This window comes from Eptesicus fuscus, chromosome 20 (assembly GCF_027574615.1).
Source record: "Eptesicus fuscus isolate TK198812 chromosome 20, DD_ASM_mEF_20220401, whole genome shotgun sequence".
Lineage (NCBI taxonomy): Eukaryota > Metazoa > Chordata > Mammalia > Chiroptera > Vespertilionidae > Eptesicus > Eptesicus fuscus.
Window position 1 is genome coordinate 8,870,670 of NC_072492.1, and position 19,360 is coordinate 8,890,029.

Genomic DNA, 19,360 nt, shown 5'->3' on the forward strand with positions numbered 1-19,360 from the left:
CCACTCCACAAATAGTTATTGAGTATCTACTATGTGTCAGGCATTGTTCTAAGTTCTGTGGGTGTTGCTGTGAACATAGTTCCTGTCCTCTGGGTGCTTATCTTACCTAATAATAGACAAACATGTAAATTGACCGTACCTCTGCTACGCCACCAGCCAATCAGGAGTGATATGCAAATTAACCCAACAAAGATGGCGGTTAATTTGCATACACAGGGGCTGAGTGACGGGGGCGGGACGCTTGCATCGTCGCCATGGCGGGACGCAGGCGTTCTGCCCCACCTCCAGTCTCTCAGGGCCTCTGGGCAGCGTGGGAAGAAGGCAGGCTGGAGCCAAAAGAGGTGGCTCCCAGGCCTGAGTGGAAAGGGGTTGGGCCGGAGTGGAAAGGCGGTGCCGGCAGCCAGGGAAAGGAAAGCCCATTCTAGCATGAATCTTTGTGCATCGGGCTTCTAGTATTCTACAAGGAAAGAAAGGCAATGAACAGCTAAGAATCTATGTAATAAATCAGATGGTAAATGCTAATCCTATCCTACCTAATAAAATAGTAATATGCAAATTGACCGCACCTTTGCTATGCCAAAACCACGCCCACCGACCAAAGCCACGCCCACCAGCCAATCAGGGCAAGTATGCAAATTACCCAACAAAGATGGCGGCTAATTTGCATATGCTGAGGGAGGGAGGAGTGAAGTCTGAAGACAACTTAGAAGGAAGAGGGAGCAAAAGCGGAGGCAGCTCACGCGGCTCCAACGGCCGCTTGCAGGATTCTTCCTGCAAATGGGCTACTAGTATAATATAAGCATAATGTGCAAATCGACTGAACGGCGGAACCGCCTGCTATGGCGTGCACTGACCACCAGGGGACAGATGCTCAATGCAGGAGCTGCCCCCGGTGGTCAGTGCGTGCCACTCAGCCAAAAGCAGGGAGCAGACCTAAGCCATCAGTTGGACGTTCCCCAGGGGCTCCCGGACTGCCAGAGGGCGCAGGCCGGGCTGAGGGAACCCCCAGAGTGCATGAATTTCGTGCACCGGGTCTCTAGTGGGAAATAAAAACATATGTCAGTTAGTATTTTGCATAGTAGTCAAGGAAGCCTCTCTAATAAGACATTTGAGCAGAGACCTGAAGGAAGCAAGAGAATAATAAGCTATGTGAGTATATGAGGGTAGAGGGAAAAACAGGAAATGCAAAGGCCTAAAACAGGGGCAGGTAGACACGTCACAAGAGACAGAGAGGAGGCCAGCAGGGCTGGAGAATGAGCAAGACAGAATATATAAATATATATAAAAGTGTAATATGCAAATCAACTGGGCGGAGGAACTACCGGTGGGCTATGACGCACACTGACCACCAGGGGGCAGGCGCTCAATGCAGAAGCTGACCCAGCCCATAGGCCCCGATAGCCCAATCAGGGTCTGCCGGCCAACCTCTCGGTCTCTCCTCGGCAGGCTCCGATCACCAGATGGGAAATGGGGAACCAGGGATGGATGGCAGACATGGGTTACACTGGGGCCCCAATCGCCCCGCTGGTCACCCCACAAACAGAGGGTGACCGGTGGCAGCAGGGGGTGGGGCCGGATAGGCCCTGATTGCAGGCCAGGCCTAGGGACCCTACCTGTGCATGAATTTCATGCACTGGGCCTCTAGTTATAAGAGAGGAACCAGGGGGCCCAAGGACCACCTAAGAACTTTTGCCTTTACTCAGAGTGAGATAGGAAAGCTGGAGGGTTTTGAGGAAAGGAGGAAAATGAAACACATTTTAAATGAATCACTCTGGTTGTTGTATTGAGGATAGACATAAGGGAGAAACAGAGAAATTGGGGGACGAGTTAGGAACCTACAATAAAATAAAAGATTAAAAAATGACAGTGGTTTAGACCAGAAAAATAGCATTGGCAAATGATAAGAAGTGGATGGACTCTATATGCATTGTGAAGGTAGTGCACATAAGATTTTCTAATAGACTGGACAAATGATTGGGTCACAGAGAAAGAAAGAGGAAGAGAACTTATTAAAAGAACAAGGATAAAACAAGAAAGATTTGGTTGCGTTTGGTCTCCAGAAAGAGAGGAAGCAATAGAACAAAATGCAATCTAGACCAAATGTGTATATTATGCACCCCCTGCCCCTCCTCCACCTTCTAGCATCTACTCTTGCCCTACTCCCGACCCCGATCAGTCTCAATCTTTTACACTATAAATTGTACAGGCCACAATCTCAAATATGTCTAAAATGAATAACAAAGTTTAAAACAAAAACAAAAATTCAGAATATTCTACTAAACAAAATTTTAGACCAAAAGGGAAATCAAAACTATAATCACAAAAACTTCTCTAAGTAAAAGTAAATCTTTGTGACCTTGGCTTATGGGAAGATTTCTTAGATACAATACCAAAAGCACACTACATAAAGAAAAAATTGATAAATTGGACTTCATCAAAATTTTAAGTTTCTGCCTCTGAAAAACACTGTTAATGAAATGACAAGCCACAGATTAAAAAAGGTATTTTCAAATTACATCTCAGATAAAGGATATGTGTCCAGAATATACAAAGAAATTTAAAATTCAAAGAAAGAAAACAATAACCCAATTTTTAAAGAGGGAAAAGATTTCAATATGTCACCAAAGAAGATGTACAGATGATAAACAGGTACATGAAAAATGTTCAACATCATGAGTCATTAGGAAAATAACAATTAAAACATAATGAGATCACAACATACCACTACAATGGCTAACAGTCCAATGTTGGACAATAGGTGGCAAAAGTGGACCTCTCATATCTGCTAGTGATAATGTGAAATGGCAAAGCCACTTCGGTAAACAGTTTGACAACATCTTAAAAAGTTAAGACATTGTCCATTTGTTCCAGTCACTCTATTCCTAGGTATTTACCCAAAAGAAAGTAAAATATATGTCCATACAAAGACTTGTACACAAATATGCACTGCATATTTATCTGTAATAGCCAAAACTGGAAACAATCCAAATGTCCATCAACAAGTGAATAAATAAGGTGTGTGGTGCCGCCATACAATGGAGCACTACTCAGCAATAAAAAGAAACAAACTATTTACACACAAAAAAAGATGGATGAATTTAAAAATAATTATGCTGAGTGAAAGCAGCCAGACGAAAAAAAGTGTTAACTTTTTTATCCCATTTATATAAAACTAGAGGCCTGATGCATGAAAATCATGCCCTCAGCCCAGCCTGTGCCCTCTCACAGCCTGGGAGCCCTAGGGAGATGTCAGATTGACAGCTTAGGCCTGCTCATCCAACATCCTTAGCGCTACCAAGGAGGCAGGGGAGGCTCCTGCCACCACCACTGCGCTCACCAGCCATGAGCTTGGCTTTTGGCTGAGTGGCGCCCCCTGGTGGTCAGTGTGCATCATAGCAATGGGTCTTTCCACTGTTCAGTCAATTTGCATATTGGCCTTTTATTATATAGGATTCTAGAAAATAAAAACTAATCTATGGTAACCAAGAGTTGATTAGTGGTTGCCTAGAGATGAGGAGGTAGGATTTATAGAAAGCACAAAAGAACAGTAGGGGGCATTACAAAGGTGCAGAAGGAAACTTTGGGGTATGATGGATATATTAATTTGATTCAGATGATGGTGTCATAGTGTATACACATGTCAAAACACTTCAAATATGTGCAATTTGTTATATGTCATGGGGAAATACTATAATTACAGTGCTTGGGAAAATAGTAATTAGAATACTGTATGTTAAACTTTAAAGCCAGAGTTATAACCTTTTATAGAATTATACTGAATCTATCAACTTGGGGAGAATTAAGATATTTACTATGTTAACTTTTCCAATTCATGAATACAGTATGCTTCTCCATTTATTTCCATCTTCTTTGGTTACTTTCATTGTGTTTTATAGTTTTCAGCATGTAAGTCCTATATAAATTTTGTTAGATTCACACCTAAAAAAATTTTAAGTGATTGTAAATGGTATTTTACTACCAATTTTTGTGCCCACATATTCATTGCTAGCATATAGCATAGAGAAATACAACTTATTTTTAAATATGTTTGTCTTATATCCAAAAACCCTATTGAACTCAGTAAGTTTGAGTTTGTTTATAAATTCTTTGGGGTTTTCTACATAGACAATCATGTCATCTAGGAAAACAATCATTTAAAGTGAATCTAAATTAAAATGAGGTCTAAAAATGCATAGTAAATAATGGGGGAGAGGGGTCTCGTTGGGATTTTATCTTAAAAATAAAGCCAAAAGTTACTGAAATAAGTTTATTTTCTGTTACATTTCACAAGATTTAGGTTATAATTGCCACTCTCTGCTAATTCTCAGAACAAAGAATGAATCAATATTAGAGTTGTAGGAAAGGGACATAGTTCCCACAATCTCATATAACATGACATCCCTTATGTTAAGTTTTTGCAATGCAATCATAAAGAATGTCCTTAGTTGCAAAAATGCATGATGGCTTCACTGATATTTTTAAGGGTCTTCCTAATCCTTTGATCCTGAATTCATTCTCTTGAGACACTTACTGCATCATCATCTTTGTCTGGTTTTAGTTCTTTAATTATTAACTATTAGTTCAATACTGCTGCATCCACACTAGTCAATGGCTTTGCAAAATTCCAGCAGATTTCTTTTTCTTTAAATATATTTTTATTGATTTCAAAGAGGAAGGGAGAGGGAGAGATAGAAACATCAATGATGAGAGAGAATCATTGATCGATAACCTCCTGCACGCCCTCTACTGGGGATCAAGCCTACAACTCAGGCATGTGCCCTGACCAGGAATGGAACCGTGACTTCCTGGTTAATAGGTTGACACTCAACCACTGAGCCACACCCGCCTGGCTCAAGCAGATTTCTAAAACACTTCATCAACTTCATTAAATTATGCAACTTTTGTTAAATTTCTCATCTTATTTTGCAGTCATTTTGCAATGATTATTGTATATTTACAACCTCTGACTATCATCAATGAAGTATTTTTTGTTTCCCTATGCAATATCATTACTGTGAAGACTCCAATAATAGTGACACCACTATTGGAAACCTTAAAACATCCATAGCCTTTGCCCAAAGTTTATTCTATAAATTTCATAATTAAAGATATACATAAACACTTACATGAAAATGTTTTCCAAAATATTTAAAAGAATAAAATATTAGAGCACCCTAAAGGCCCAATAATAGAAAACTGGTTAAATAAATTATGGTACATTCATAGGATGGAACACTATGTAACTATTAAAAACCATGACATAGAAAAAAAGTTAATACCATTTTCATAATTTTAAGTTTTAAAGGCAGAACACAAAATCATGCTTACAGGCTGATATCTCAATTGTGTGTTTAAATATATGTGTTTTTAAAAATTGTCTATGTGTTTATGGAAACATGGAAGAGAAGGTATGAAAGGAGTTAAACCAAAGTTAGGCAGAGATTACCTCTATGCTAAAATTTTAGGAGAGATTTTAAATTTTCCTTCAGTATGTCTGATTACACTTTGTATCTTTCTACCATGTGTATATTACTTTTGGAATTTTTTTTAAAGGCTCATATCTTTTTTTCAATAAATAAATAAAAGTAAGCTGCTCCTTAAAACTCATATCCACTTCTCATCAAAGACAAGGCTATGTAACTGCCAACAGGAAGGTGAAGAGGAGAGGGTCATTTGATGGATGAGACCGTTAGCACAGCTGCTAAAAGCTGCTGCCTTTCATCCAAGCTTTCGGCAAGGATTAACATTCCGGGGCCAACACAGCAGCTGTCAGGGAGCAAACTTAACCGCTGCCTCCAGGCTGCGGCACAGATTCGGGCACATGTTACACATACCAGTGTCCCCAGGCACCTTCCACTGGAGACTTCATAGATCATATTTTCCTAAGTGGGAAGCAGAAGAATCAGCCGTGGGCAGATGGAAAGAACCTGACTTAAGGGTGGAATTTACCAGCTGCATTCCTCCCTCCTGACTCCAAGGGTCACCAAGATGTTGCTTCGGAGCCCACGAGGAGAAACAAAGCCTCTCCGGTGATGAAGGAGAAAAACATGGCCCTGGAAAGGCACCCAAACGGGTCTCTGCTCAGATGACAGAAGCCTGACCTTCACAGGGGGGCCCACTCATTTCCCATCTCCTCACAGCAGCGACGGCTCACCGCGCTCTCTTGGGGAAACTGAGGTACGATGCAGTGCGAGGGTTCAACTCAGGAGATATTCTGTTAAGAACGTGGATGGAAAAGGCAGTGCCTTTTGAGAAAAAGAATCCTAATTTTTTCCCCCGATATTCTGAAACATAATTCAACTGATACCCACAGATTTGAGTGCCCAAGATGAAGTTAGCACGATATATTATATAGGTATATGTATATGCCACACAATAACACGCCTATATATGCATTTGGAAAACTTCAAATGGAATCCAGCAACTTGGGAATTTCAACCATTTCCTTCCGGCCCAGTCACGTCCAGAGCTCTGCAGTCAAACTCCCTGTCCACGTCCGGCTCCCTCTCCCACCGCGGCCTCACGCAGTTACTCTCTGGAATCGCGGACTAAAACAGTCGTGAGGACAAGCAAGGCCTTCCTAACTCACAAACAGGCAAGCGCACACTTACCGGCGGGTCCCACCACCGCGGCAGACCTTCGTCCCAGCATGGCGGCACTTCCCGCCTTTCTTCCCGTCTAGCTCCTCCCAGGATGCCCTGGGGCACACCGGAAGTGGCCCCTCCCGTCTCGGGGAAATTGGAACCTTGTTGCTTTCCAGTAATCAAAGCGCACGCTGCTGTCTGTTCTTGTGCCATCCACCGGTCCACCTCCACCTAAACCAGAAACTGTTTGAGAGAACCCACGTTTCATCCCCAAAGTCTCGAACAGAGTCTTTGTAAGCCATTTGTTCAATGGAGATCAGACACTCACTAAATTATTGTATTTGACAGAATGAAGCAAAGATGAATAGAAAAGGAGCAGATAATAAGGCCAACATTCAGCACACAATAAAGAATAAAGCTGTCTTTATAATAACAGTTGACATTTAAACCGCCAAATCCTTTTGTTAGTTTGCCAGGCTCTAACCAGCTGGCCCTGGTCACCTCTGCCACTTCATCCTGCTACTGCTTCTCTCACTCCCTTCACCCCTGCTGTCTGCCTTTTTGTTGTTGTTATTGCTGTTCCTATGCAGGCGCACTCACCTCCCAAAGCCTTTGCATTTGTTTCCTCTGCCTACAACACTGTCTCCTGTTGATATTTTCATGGTTTGCTCCTTCACTTCACTGTTTAAATATCACCTCTTAAAAAAAAATTTTTAAGTAAGGCTAACATAATACTTTTTAAAAATAAAAATATCACCTCTTGAGAGAAACTTGCCCTGATCAATCTATTTAGACACCAAACCATGTTTTCTTTCCTTTCCTCCGGAGCGTTTATCACTAATTGGCATTAGATATCTGTTTGTTGTCCATCCCACATACACACACACACACACACTAGAATGGAATTTCCAGGACAGCAGAGACTTTGCCTGTTTTGTTCCCCAGCATTTAAAATCCTCCCAGCACATAGTAGGTACTCAACGAATGTTTGATGAATAAACAGTTGAATGAGTGCATGTTCATTATGTTGCTGGCTTTGTGCATCGCAGCTATAGAATTAACATTAGGTGTGAATTCTTTCCATCATTCTGAGTTGGTGGGAGATCTCAAGCTGTTTCCTTCTAGCCTTATCTTGGTCAGGTGTGAGGATTTTGCCATCATGCCCCCAACAACCTTTCAGGTCGGGTGATGACCTTATCTAGGTTTGTCCAGGACACTTCTGATTTTAAAACTGAAAGCCACAGGAACTTCTTCAATTGTAGGCAAAGTAGGATGAGTGGTCGCCCTACTTCAGGTATCCATGCTCCACCTTCCTTGTAATTGTTGTGTGTGTGAGTGTGTGTGTGTCATGGTTGGGGTTGAGGAGTTAACTGACAAGTGTTCTGAGGTATCTGAACAGGAAACTGGCTACAGGCAGTGGATGGGATGGGAGGACTGGGTGGGCCATTGCCAAGCTGTGGTCAGCTGACAGGCCTCCCCAAACAGCAACATAAAACACGTGACAGAGCCACATGGGAGATGCTGCCCTGGCCTCCAGAGCCCTCTGGCACTGGCAGTGGTTGGTGCCTTCTCTAGAGAAGACTCCTGGTTTCCAAATCTCAGGCTCTTCTGTCACATGGCCCCATCCACTCTCCCTTCTCCCAAACTATCTTGTCACTTCCAAATAGAAACCTGCCAGGAATTCACAAACTCAACTATCACAGGAACTCATGAGCTGGATATTGTTATGAACCCCATTTTACTGATGAAGAAACTGAGGCTCAGAAAAGTGACATCACTTGCCCAAATTCACATTGTTTAAATGGTGAAGTCAGGATTTGAACCCCAGCATTCCAACTATCACGGTTCATTTATAGTTGCTACATTATCAATGCATATTTCAGCTTTTAGTAAAGAATATATATATATATATATATATATATCTCCAGGGTGGGGGAAAAGTAGGTTTGCAGTTGTTCATATGGAAAATAATGCAATGATTAGTAACTAATAATACAAGAACAAACTCTGTGTTTCAAGTACTCACAACCTTCTTTCAACCCACCTGTATATATTTAGAATACATTGTTTAAGACCCGAATAATAGCGATTAAAAGTAATTGCCATGCTTTTCTTAGTTCTAATGAAGCTTTAAGCAACCAAAATATAACCAAAGCACAGCCAATAGACAGAAAACAGCAATGACAGAGGCCCTACGTCTCACAGGAACCAGCCAAAGGTACGAGGCCAGGCAGAGAAGTATCCAGTTTACCCAGCACCCTCACTGCTAGGGTTTCTTCTGTGAACACAGTGTTCTCAGGCCACCCGGCCTCTTCGTGTTGTTTTGGAGAAGGATGCCTGGTTGTGTGTAATTCTGAGGAGCGTGTATAATTCTGAGAGCATTAGTGTCTTACAGGATCTTGCAAAGCCAGAAGCAGCTGTCTTTGAGTGAAAAAAACAAACCAGACTTGGAGGCAAAGATGTTTGTTCTAGTTCCCACTCGGACACTCACGGGCTGTAAGTCTCTGAACCTTGCCAAGCCTCAGTTCTCTCTCTTTATCTATCTCCTCATTGAGTTTGAAGGAGAATCAATTTAAATAATTCTCTTGATAATCCTCTGTCTACTTTTGCTGGGCAATTTCAGTGTATAAATGTCAGCGGTAAAGAAGGTTACATATTGCAATGGAAGGAGTTCTGAACTAGCCCTCTTGGTTTTTGAGAATAGAACGGGAAGGGATCTGTTTCTACCTTTAAGACCAATTAGGTTACCATTCCAGAACCTCAATTTCTGATTCTGTATGGCTAGGGTTAGATTTGACAATTATCAGGACACCCCCCCCCCCCCCCCCCCGTAGTTCTAAAATCTAATATTCTCACTTAAAATCTTTAATTCAATTTAAATATGAATTAGTGCCATTCACTACTGTACCTGTCCTGTGACTTTCACCCAGAAATTTCTGTTGCTGGCTAGGGACCTTCCTGATGCTTTTTGAAATTCCATCTGTTCCATAAGCTCTTAGGTAGTTGTGAGGGGCGAGGGATGATCCTGCTATCAGAACAGTTAATTGCCCTCTCTTCTCCAGCAGCCCGAGGATGAATGACCTTGATCGCCTGTGTTTCCTAGTGCTCTATTTGGCCCTGCTCTTGCCTTTTATTTCCTGCACCATCCAAATCTACATTGGCTCTGAATGCGTCATATGTAGACACTGGTGGAGACATCTGTTCAGAGGAAAATCAGGAAAACTTTTTCTTCCTCTTTAACACCTGCTCACTCCTTAATTCCTTACCTGCAAGGCTTCCACCCCCATCAATGGGCTGACATGAATGCCAGGGTCACCTCCCTGATGAATCAGTACCCTGTTCATGCTACTCTTTCGCTCTTCATTATATCCTCTCTCTTGAAAATATCACATCCCTTGACTTCTTTTGACACTAATAATAACATTCCCTCTGCTTTAGAGTCAGCAAAATGGTTTTTGCAATAAGAATGGAGAAAACCTTCATTCACAGAACTCCATTCAGGTTAGGAAAGGATGGAGTGATGGTGTGGGCTGTGAGTTATAGACTACAGGACAAATGGTGGGATAAAGATGAGGCCCTCAAAAGGGCATATGTGAGAAAAACAGGTGGTTACCAAACTTACTATGGATGCGAGTGGTCTTTTTTAATTGAGGACTTTTGTTGCATAACCAGATGAGCAGGAATACAGGTCTACAGCAGAGCTAAATGACTCTCCTTAACAGATGATCAACTGAGTAGCAGCAGGAGTGAGAAAAACAACTCGGGGAAAGGAAGGAAGGGAAGAACCAGCATCAGTGTGAAGGAACATGGACTTTGCAGAACTGACATTTCTGATGGAAACGGCATGGTTTATTCCGGGGTAATAAAATCCTCTTCTATGTCTTCCCCACAAAATCTTCAGTAAAGTCCACATAGCTCACGTTTTTAGTGTCAATGGGTTATTTTCCAAGGTCTTTGTCAAGGTTGATACACATGGAAGCATACTGTTGGGCATGGGCTGGAAACAGACTTCATGCAGAGACAGCCACATCTAGATGGCGAAGATAGTATCTCCTTGATCCCCACATCATCCTCATGATGGTCAGAAACAATTCTTTTTCTTATTTTTCTTCAACTGAAGGGAAAACACCACAGTTGCTGAGAGAGGTGACATGAATTGCCACAGTCAGTATATGGCAGAAGTAAAATGTGGACCTATTTGGCCCTCCTGGCTCCAACAAGATCTCAGGCAGGTATTTGCTTGCCTGCAGAATCACCGCCCCGCCACACACCCCCACTCCTACCACACACACACTGTTTGTATCTTCATTTCCTCCTCCCACTTTCTAATCATACAGCCCTCCTCTGAGAACTTAACCTCCTTAATGAGTTCAACCTCCATGCTGTGAACCCCCCGACACACACACACACACATACATGCAGACACACACACAGACATACATCTCCAGCCTTGACTTCCGCTTTAAATGTTGAATCCTTTTCTCTCCCTGCTAGCTGGACATCACCATCCTCTCAACCTCAGTGTGTCTGAACTCTAAACTCATCCTCCCCCTTCCTTACTTCCTCTTGCTTGGTTTCATGCCCCTAAATCCCAGGCTGAAATAAAAGCTGAGTGAAAGGCAGGAGTCTGGGGTTTCTGCTCCCCCTCAAACCCAGCAGCCACCTAATCCTGTGGATCCTACCTTCAGGGCATACCTTTTCTCTTTCCTTTCAAATCTCATTCTATCCTATTAATCAAGGCCCTCTTCGTCTTACACCATACTTATTTTTTAATATTCAATGTGAGTAGATTTGAATATATTTTATTTTGAGTGGATTTTAATATCCTATATAATAAAGACCTAATATGCAAATGGTCATTGTGCCCTCATGCCCTCGTGCTCTCACACCCTTGAGCCGGGACCAGGGGATCTGAGGCAGGCCCCGGGGACCTGAGGCCATGCCCCCTGCCCTGCTGGGCTTGACAGGGGTATGGACTTGACTCTGGGTCCTGTGGCACACCCCAGACTCTGACAGGAGGGAGATTTTCATATACATTTTACTAATTTTCTTTCATCTCTGACACTTCTATTATATAGGAAGGGCAAATAACAATGTTAAAATATTTCCTCTAATTAATTCCCTTTTAATGTGCACAAATTTTGTGCACCAGGCCACTAGTATTGATATGATGTAGGGTAGGACCTCACAAAATAAGGCTATAGCTCACAGAGGTCTTCTCACCTCCTTGGATTTAAAAATTCTCTTTTTTTGCTGTGCCTGAAGGACAGAGAGGCAGAAAACTTGGAACCCACACAACACTCTTCTCTTTGCATCTGCAGGGTAGACTCAGAGACACATGGGCACAGCCAGTGTGAAAGGCATCTCTCTGGTGCCAGGGAGACTTTTAACACAGACCCGAATTCCTAAGAGCATCAAGGGGTGAATTCTAACTGTCTAACTGCCCGCCTGCCCCATGAGCCTGTGTTGTTATCCTGGAAAGTTTTACACCAAGATTTTTAATAGAGTTGATAAGTGTTCTAGGCCCCCAGATGCTCCTCTTGCCATTGTATCCTATCATCAATTCTAGACATTACATATATTTACTTTTATGCTCAGAAACAAAAGGTTCCTCAATGGTTTTAGACTAATGTCCTGACTCAACTGGGCATTGCAAGCCCCTCACAAACACGCTTGGCTCACTTCTCCAGCCTTCACCTCCATGCTACCTCCCACCCTTCCAGCCCTTCACTCCAAGCTTGCACAGCACACCTTCCTGACACACACCCTGCAAAGTCTTATATCCAAAGCACAGCCCCTCAGAATCTCCTCCCTGTTCTCTCACCCATATAAAGTCTGCCTCCTTTAGGAGAGAGTAGAGGATAGAGGAAAAGCAAGGTTTGGAATCAGAAACATTGGATTTCAACACCTGGTCTATTGTCTACTAGCTGTGAGGCCTTTGGGCAATCACGTACCCCCCTTAGGCCTCAGTTTCCCCTATGAGCAATAATAACAATATCCTATCTAATAAAAGAGTAATATGCAAATTAACTATCACTCCACTACACCCACAAGCCATGCCCACCAGCCAATCAGGAGTGAGTATGCAAATTAACCCAACCAAGATGGCTGCAGCCACAGAGAGAGCAGGAGGGAGGCTTGGGTTTCCCCAGCGATGGAGGAAGCCAAGCTTTCCACACACCCCGGCCAGCTCAGGCCATCGCTCCAGGCTACAAAGTTTTAATTATAGAAGATAAATAAACCCCAACAGAAATGGTTGCAGCCACGGAGTGAGCAGAAGGCTTGGCTCCGCTCCAAGCTACAAAGTTTCAATTATAGAAGATATATAAATCCCAGATACCAGGGCCTCCACTTGGGTCACCGGGGAACATTGCCAGCCTGCAAACCACCACAGGCCCCTTGCCCAGGCCGCCCCACGCCCCAAGGGAACCCCCACCCTGATCTGGGACACCCTTCAGGGCAAACCAGCTGGCCCCCACCCATGCACCAGGCCTCTATCCTACCTAATAAAAGAGTAATATGCAGATTGACCATCACTCCAACACACAAGATGGCTGCCCACATGTGGTCAAAGATCCTGCCCCCATGTGGACACAAGATGGCCATCACAAGATGGCCAGCAGGGGAGGGCAGTTGGGAGGGACCAGGCCTGCAAGGAAGGGAAGTTGGGGGTGATCAAGCCTGCAGGGGAGGGCAGTTAAGGGGTGACCAGGTTGGCAGAGGAGGGAAGTTGGGGGCAAACAGGCTGGCAGGGGAGCAGTTAGACATCAATCAGGCTGGCAGGGGAGTGTTTAGGGGGTGATCAGGCTGGCAGGCAGAAGTGGTTAGGGGCAATCAGGAAGGCAGGCAGGCGAGCAGTTGGGAGACAGCAGTCCTGGATTGTGAGAGGGATGTCCGACTGCCCATTTACAACGGGCAGTCGGACATCCCTCGAGGGGTCCCAGATTGGAGAGGGTGCAGGCTGGGCTGAGGGACACCCCCCCCCCCCCCGTGCACGAATTTCGTGCACCGGGCCTCTAGTAAATAGTATAAACCCCTTAGGCTTGTATAAACATAATAAAATATACAAAAAATGCTATGTCAACTGGAAAGATCACTTCTCTCATCCAAAGCAATATAATTAATAACAATTCTGATGTTATTTTACATATACAGCACACTATGGGCTTCAAGTACCATGTACATACATATAACCTACTGTGCATTCCACCCATCTTGGCTCTTAGCTTAACCTTGGCAAGGTGATTTATTCTTTTCTTGTCTTTGCACTCTCTTCCCATGCCCATTATCAGCTCCCCTGGGGCAATGACCTTAGTTCATATTCCCATTCCCCACTTTCCTCACAGAGTCCTATACCAAGTAGACACCCAAAAGTGATGTGCTTGCAAAAGTGAAAGGTTATTGGCATAGGATCTAGGGTTTGTCACTTCCGCCACCTACTATTTGTGTGTGTGACCTTGGGCAGGTTATATAAACTCTCATTGACCCAATTTCCTGGACTGTAAAATGGGAATGATATTAGCATCTACCTCACAGAACTGTTATGAACTTCATTAAACCAATTGGATAAAGCCTGGCATGTGGTGATTTCTCAATAAATGTAAACTATTACTATGAAGTGAGACTGAGTCCATTTTTTTGGCTTATCATTTCAGCCCTCTTTTAACACAGATTTCCTGTGAATCATCTTGATTCATTTATTCACCGAACTAACCTTTACTGAGTATCTGCTTCATACAAAAGGCTGTGGAATGAAAGCAGCCATGCTTATGCCTGCTATCTCTCCATTGCTTTCTTCAGGGCCAAAGGATGCTAAGAAACAGAAACACCATCCAAATGATTACAGCCTTCTGCCTTCCCACTTGTTTCCTGGAGCAGGGAATAAGATGTTCCAACATCAAATCGCCAGGTACAAAAAAGTTCTTCATATTTCTTTACTGAAAGAAAGGGATCTTGCAGATCTCTTAATATGCTAATATTTATGGTGAATCTCTAACAGCAGGGAATAGAGTTTGCCACTTTCCTACACTCATTCAGCCATGGGACCATTTATTTCACAGTTTCTCTAAGAATCGGCATTCTGTCAAATGTATTTTGGAAAAGGTTACATGGAGCCTATCTAGTCCTCCTCTGCCCACATTTCATTTTGACTAATGCCAACTGTCCTTTGGAAATGCCCCCGCCTGCAAGAGACTGCCCCCTGGAGGCTGGAGAGGAAATCTTGATTCAGCAACTATTGATCATACACGATATAAACATGCAAGACTCGATTGCTGTAAATGGCTCTAACTTCTACACATATGGTTGTTCCTATATATGCAAACATCACTTAGGTTTTAGCAAGAAAAAAAAAATCCCCCAAGCAACCATAAGAATTGTCACAAAGACCATGTATTTTCATTAGAACCCTCTAGAACTTCACTTGGAACTTGCTGACTCTTACTTTAGCCTGATCTTAACTTTGTAATCTGTTTTCCAGTCAACAGCAGATTAGAAAAAGTAAAATCAGGCTACTAGAAGCAAATACATTAACCAAGAAAGAATCACACCTGAGAGACTGGCCAGGAAGGTGAAGATATAAAAACTAAATAGTAGACACAAAAGTTCATAGGAATCTAGGAATAATTAGTGCAGGGCAAAACACACTATTAAACAAATAACCCTGACGACTTCATTATAACACCTCCCAGACTCCTGAGTGATCAAGAAAAAGCTAAATTCGATTCAAAATACTAAATTAAATAAAACAAGACAATAAGTAATACATTTTAGAAAATTTTCCTTCATCAGAATATTTTTTTTAAAAACAATCAACCAATCAATAACACTGGATGTGTTAAATGGTCAATCTTTAATTTTCTGAAAATTTCTGAGGAGAGGCACACACCATCCCATATCCCATATCAACGCTGGGTAGATGAGATGTAGTTTCTGTCCATGCTATTGATCGCCCATTGCTTGACAATTCGTCCTGTGGTTCTGCCCTTTACTGACCTTCTTAGCACACTCTGCCCCAGTTCCACTCAACCCCTAGGACTCTCTAAGTCTCAAAGATCTGTGTCCAAACGTCAAAATCCCTACACAGCTGACTTGGCATTATGCAGCCTCCGCTGGTCATTTATCCAAGTAACTTAACAAGAGGGAGAGATCAGGGCAACGACGCATTTACATCTAATGAGTAAAAGGTGATCCCCCAAATATAGCCAAGTTAGAGTGCTGATCTGGCAGATTTGGGAGTATATAGAGAACTGGGGTGTCACGCTCTTGAAACTGCTCCCACCGTAGCATCTCAAGGTAAGTGCTCGCAAGTGCCCACTTTTTGTTCCATGTAGTTGTTATTAAACCTGACCAAATTATCAGTCAAGAAGGGAAGGCAACACATTAGCCTTTACTTGAAGGCCTTCTAAGTGTAAGGTCCTGTGTGAAGGGCAATATGAGGTGGGGGGAGGGAGGGGGAGGCAAGAAAGATAATTGTCTTTCAAGAAGTTATTTACGAGCAGTAAGAAGACAAGATATAAGCAATTATGAAACAAAAAATTGTAACCTATAGAATAAAACCGATATGATGCATAATTTCCCCTCTAATTGTTTAGGTCAGTGTTAAACCATGCCGTTAGCCGATCAACATGTTAACTTGTGATGTCTCTTCTGTAATTGTCTTAAACTATTATTCGAAAGCTTTGTGGTCATTTGAATTTTTACCCATGTCAGATTTTCTGGGAGATGATGGCAGGAACACATTCTCCCAAGCATTGGTATCCATCCTATTCATCATGGTATGGTTATTATTGCTTTCCGACTGTCCTTGCGTGGCATGCCTTGTGGACTTAGGGCTGGGACATGTCTGATACTGCAGTAGCTTCCCTCAGAGGGACTTCAGCTTTGGGACACTTGTGACGCTTTGATTTCAGGTCATCGTCTCCACCAGAGAACTTCTCGTCATAGATGGACTGGGCTAAGAGGAATTCCGGAGAGTTTTTTGGTCTATTTGTCTCATTTCACAGAAGGGAACCAAAACCCAAATAAATTAGAACAGCTGCCTAACAAAATTGGTAGAACTGAGATTCTACCCCCAAGTCTTATTTCTTTTGGACTATGGATTCAGAATATAATATATAATAATTTCATTCTTTTCCTGAGAAATTTGTGAGACGTTAGGGTATAGCTGGAGACTTATTAGAGACTCATAAAAGAAGGAGAGGGATGGAGGCAGGGAAAACAGTAAACCCAGGTTTAAATGTGTCCTTCTGCCTAAATTGTATGTCATAGCATGTTCCCCTGGTTCTATAAAAGTACTGCATAGTAAATGGGTAGTTTGTTTAAATTAAATTGGATATTAACAAATTATCTGACTCTCATGGCCCCTTGAGATCATCACATAGGTTATAACTCTTAGACCTAAGATTCCTCAGTCCTAGATGAGTTTTCAGCGGCCCTACTTACCTTCATCTCCTCCAGCAGAATGTAGGATATTCAAGAGAATGCTTTTGCCCTAACCAGTTTGGCTCAGTGGATAGAGCGTCAGCCTGTGGACTGAAGGGTCCCAGGTTCGATTCTGGTCAAGGGCATGTACCTTGGTTGCGGGCACATACCCAGTAGGGAGTGTGCAGGAGACAGCTAATCGATGTTTCTCTCTCATCGATGTTTCTAGCTCTCTATCTCTCTCCCTTCCTCTCTGTAAAAAAATCAATAAAATATATTTTTTTTTTAAAAAAAGAGAAAGCTTTTCCTAGACCTCTTAAAGAAGTTGTGCCTACAATTCACAACTTTTCTCCTATTGCTCTGAGAATTCAACTATTGACTGTGAGCATCCAAGTTACAATCTGATCATACCCCTCCTTCCTCTCTTCTTTTCCTTACCTCTCACTGCCCCCTACCTCGGCCAGAAGCAGTCTCTCTAAGTCCCCAGAGCACTTCATTTTGATTCTTACAGAATTGGCTTATTCTTTCTTTTTCATAGATTTACTTGAGCATTTTTCTTAATTAACCCTTATTAATTTTTTTTTTCATTTCTGTAGGGCAGATACTGTCTTTTGTTCTACTTTGTACTCCCTTAAGAAGTTGACACGCTACTTTGCACACACAAAAGATATTTAAATAAGCATAAATCAAATGTTGTAATTGATCAATTTATTTAAGGAATGATGATTTAACCAAAGGGGAAATTGGCAAATTTTTTCCATCCCATACCATCTACTGTGTACCTACCTAAATGTAGCTAAACTTGGAACAAACAGTTTCTATACTTCTTTAAACTCTTTGTAGTTCATTTGTTCTTTGTTTTTGTTTGTTTTTATCTGAAATAACCCCAAGAAGACGCTTCTTTCCTGAAGGACACTGACCATCACTTTGGGAAGGAAGAAGGTAAGAGTTACATTCCACTTGATTGGGAATACAATAATTGAAATTAGCAAGCATTGTTTTACAACATTCTCAGTCTTGCTGCACTCATAAGATGCTGAAATTGATGAAATGGAAACCAATTACTTAAGTATTGCTAAGGGCAGATGACAAAATATGCCGGTTTTACCAAAAGAAGAATGATTCCCTAGCTTTGCTCATTACACTAAATTAAATACGGTGCAGGACTTTGACATGCAAGCTCCAGGTCAATATAGTGAGTTGGCCCAGAACATGATGTTCATAAAGGCAGCATTCGGTCTTCACACACAGGCTAACTTTTCTGTTTCTTGAGCAGAGTCTGCACCCCTGAATACACCCAGCTGTGTTCCTAAGAGAATAAAGAGAAATCAATTCAGCCCAGCTGGCCCTGGCTCAGTGATTATCAACCTATGAACCAGGAGGTCATTGTTTGATTCCCAGTCAGGGCACGCGCCCAAGTTTCGGGCACCATCCCCAGTAGGGGGCATGCAGAAGGCAGCCAATCGATGTTCTCTATCTCCATTGATGTTTCTCTCTTTCCCTCTCCCAAGTCAATATTTTTTTTTTTTTAAAAAAGAGAAATTGATTCAAGCCCAGTCCCACTACCTCTTCTCCCACAAAATCTGTGTTTATTAGAGGCAATTTTAGATGAATTAGGACCAAGAAAAATAATTATGATTGAGTCATAACAACACCACTGTTACAAGATACAGTGGTTGAGAAATTCCCAGGAGAGGGTTGAAAGTCAAGAGCAGTGTCATGATGCACTGACAACAGACAGAGTCAGGGAGAACACACAGAAGGTAGTGATGGAGGTTGGGTGGACTGGTATGGCCCTCAAGTAGAAGACCCCTAAAGATGGAGAAGTGGCCTTATGACTCAGAGACCAGGGACTTGACCAAAAAAAAGACCCCTAAACACAGTAGTAGAGTTGGTGGTTGAAAGGACATGGCTATGTAGGGTTGGAAGCAGGTCAAGGTCTCAGAACAGAGAAGAGGCTAATTAGGGGACATTCTGGGAGTGGGATACAAGGTCACCATAAGCCAGACCTAATAAGTGCTTTCACCCTTGGGTCCCAGAACACAGTTGCATAAATATGGGGAGAAGATCTGACTTAGCAACTGCACGCCCACAGAGGATTGAGGGGCTTTGCTCACCAGTGAATGGTGAGTCAGCAGTGTGGTGAGGCTGCCAAAAGGCAGTCACCACCTCGGGCATTACACCTAGGTCAAGAGAGGTGAGGGCAAATGCTGATGGAAGACGACACGTGGCTTGGATGTCACACCTTAACAGATTAACAGGAGTGGGGTCACCGTGATAGTAAAGATTCAGAAGCACATCACAGATGAAGTTGGAGCTGGGGCTATTTAACATGGAGGAGATAAAACAGAGGA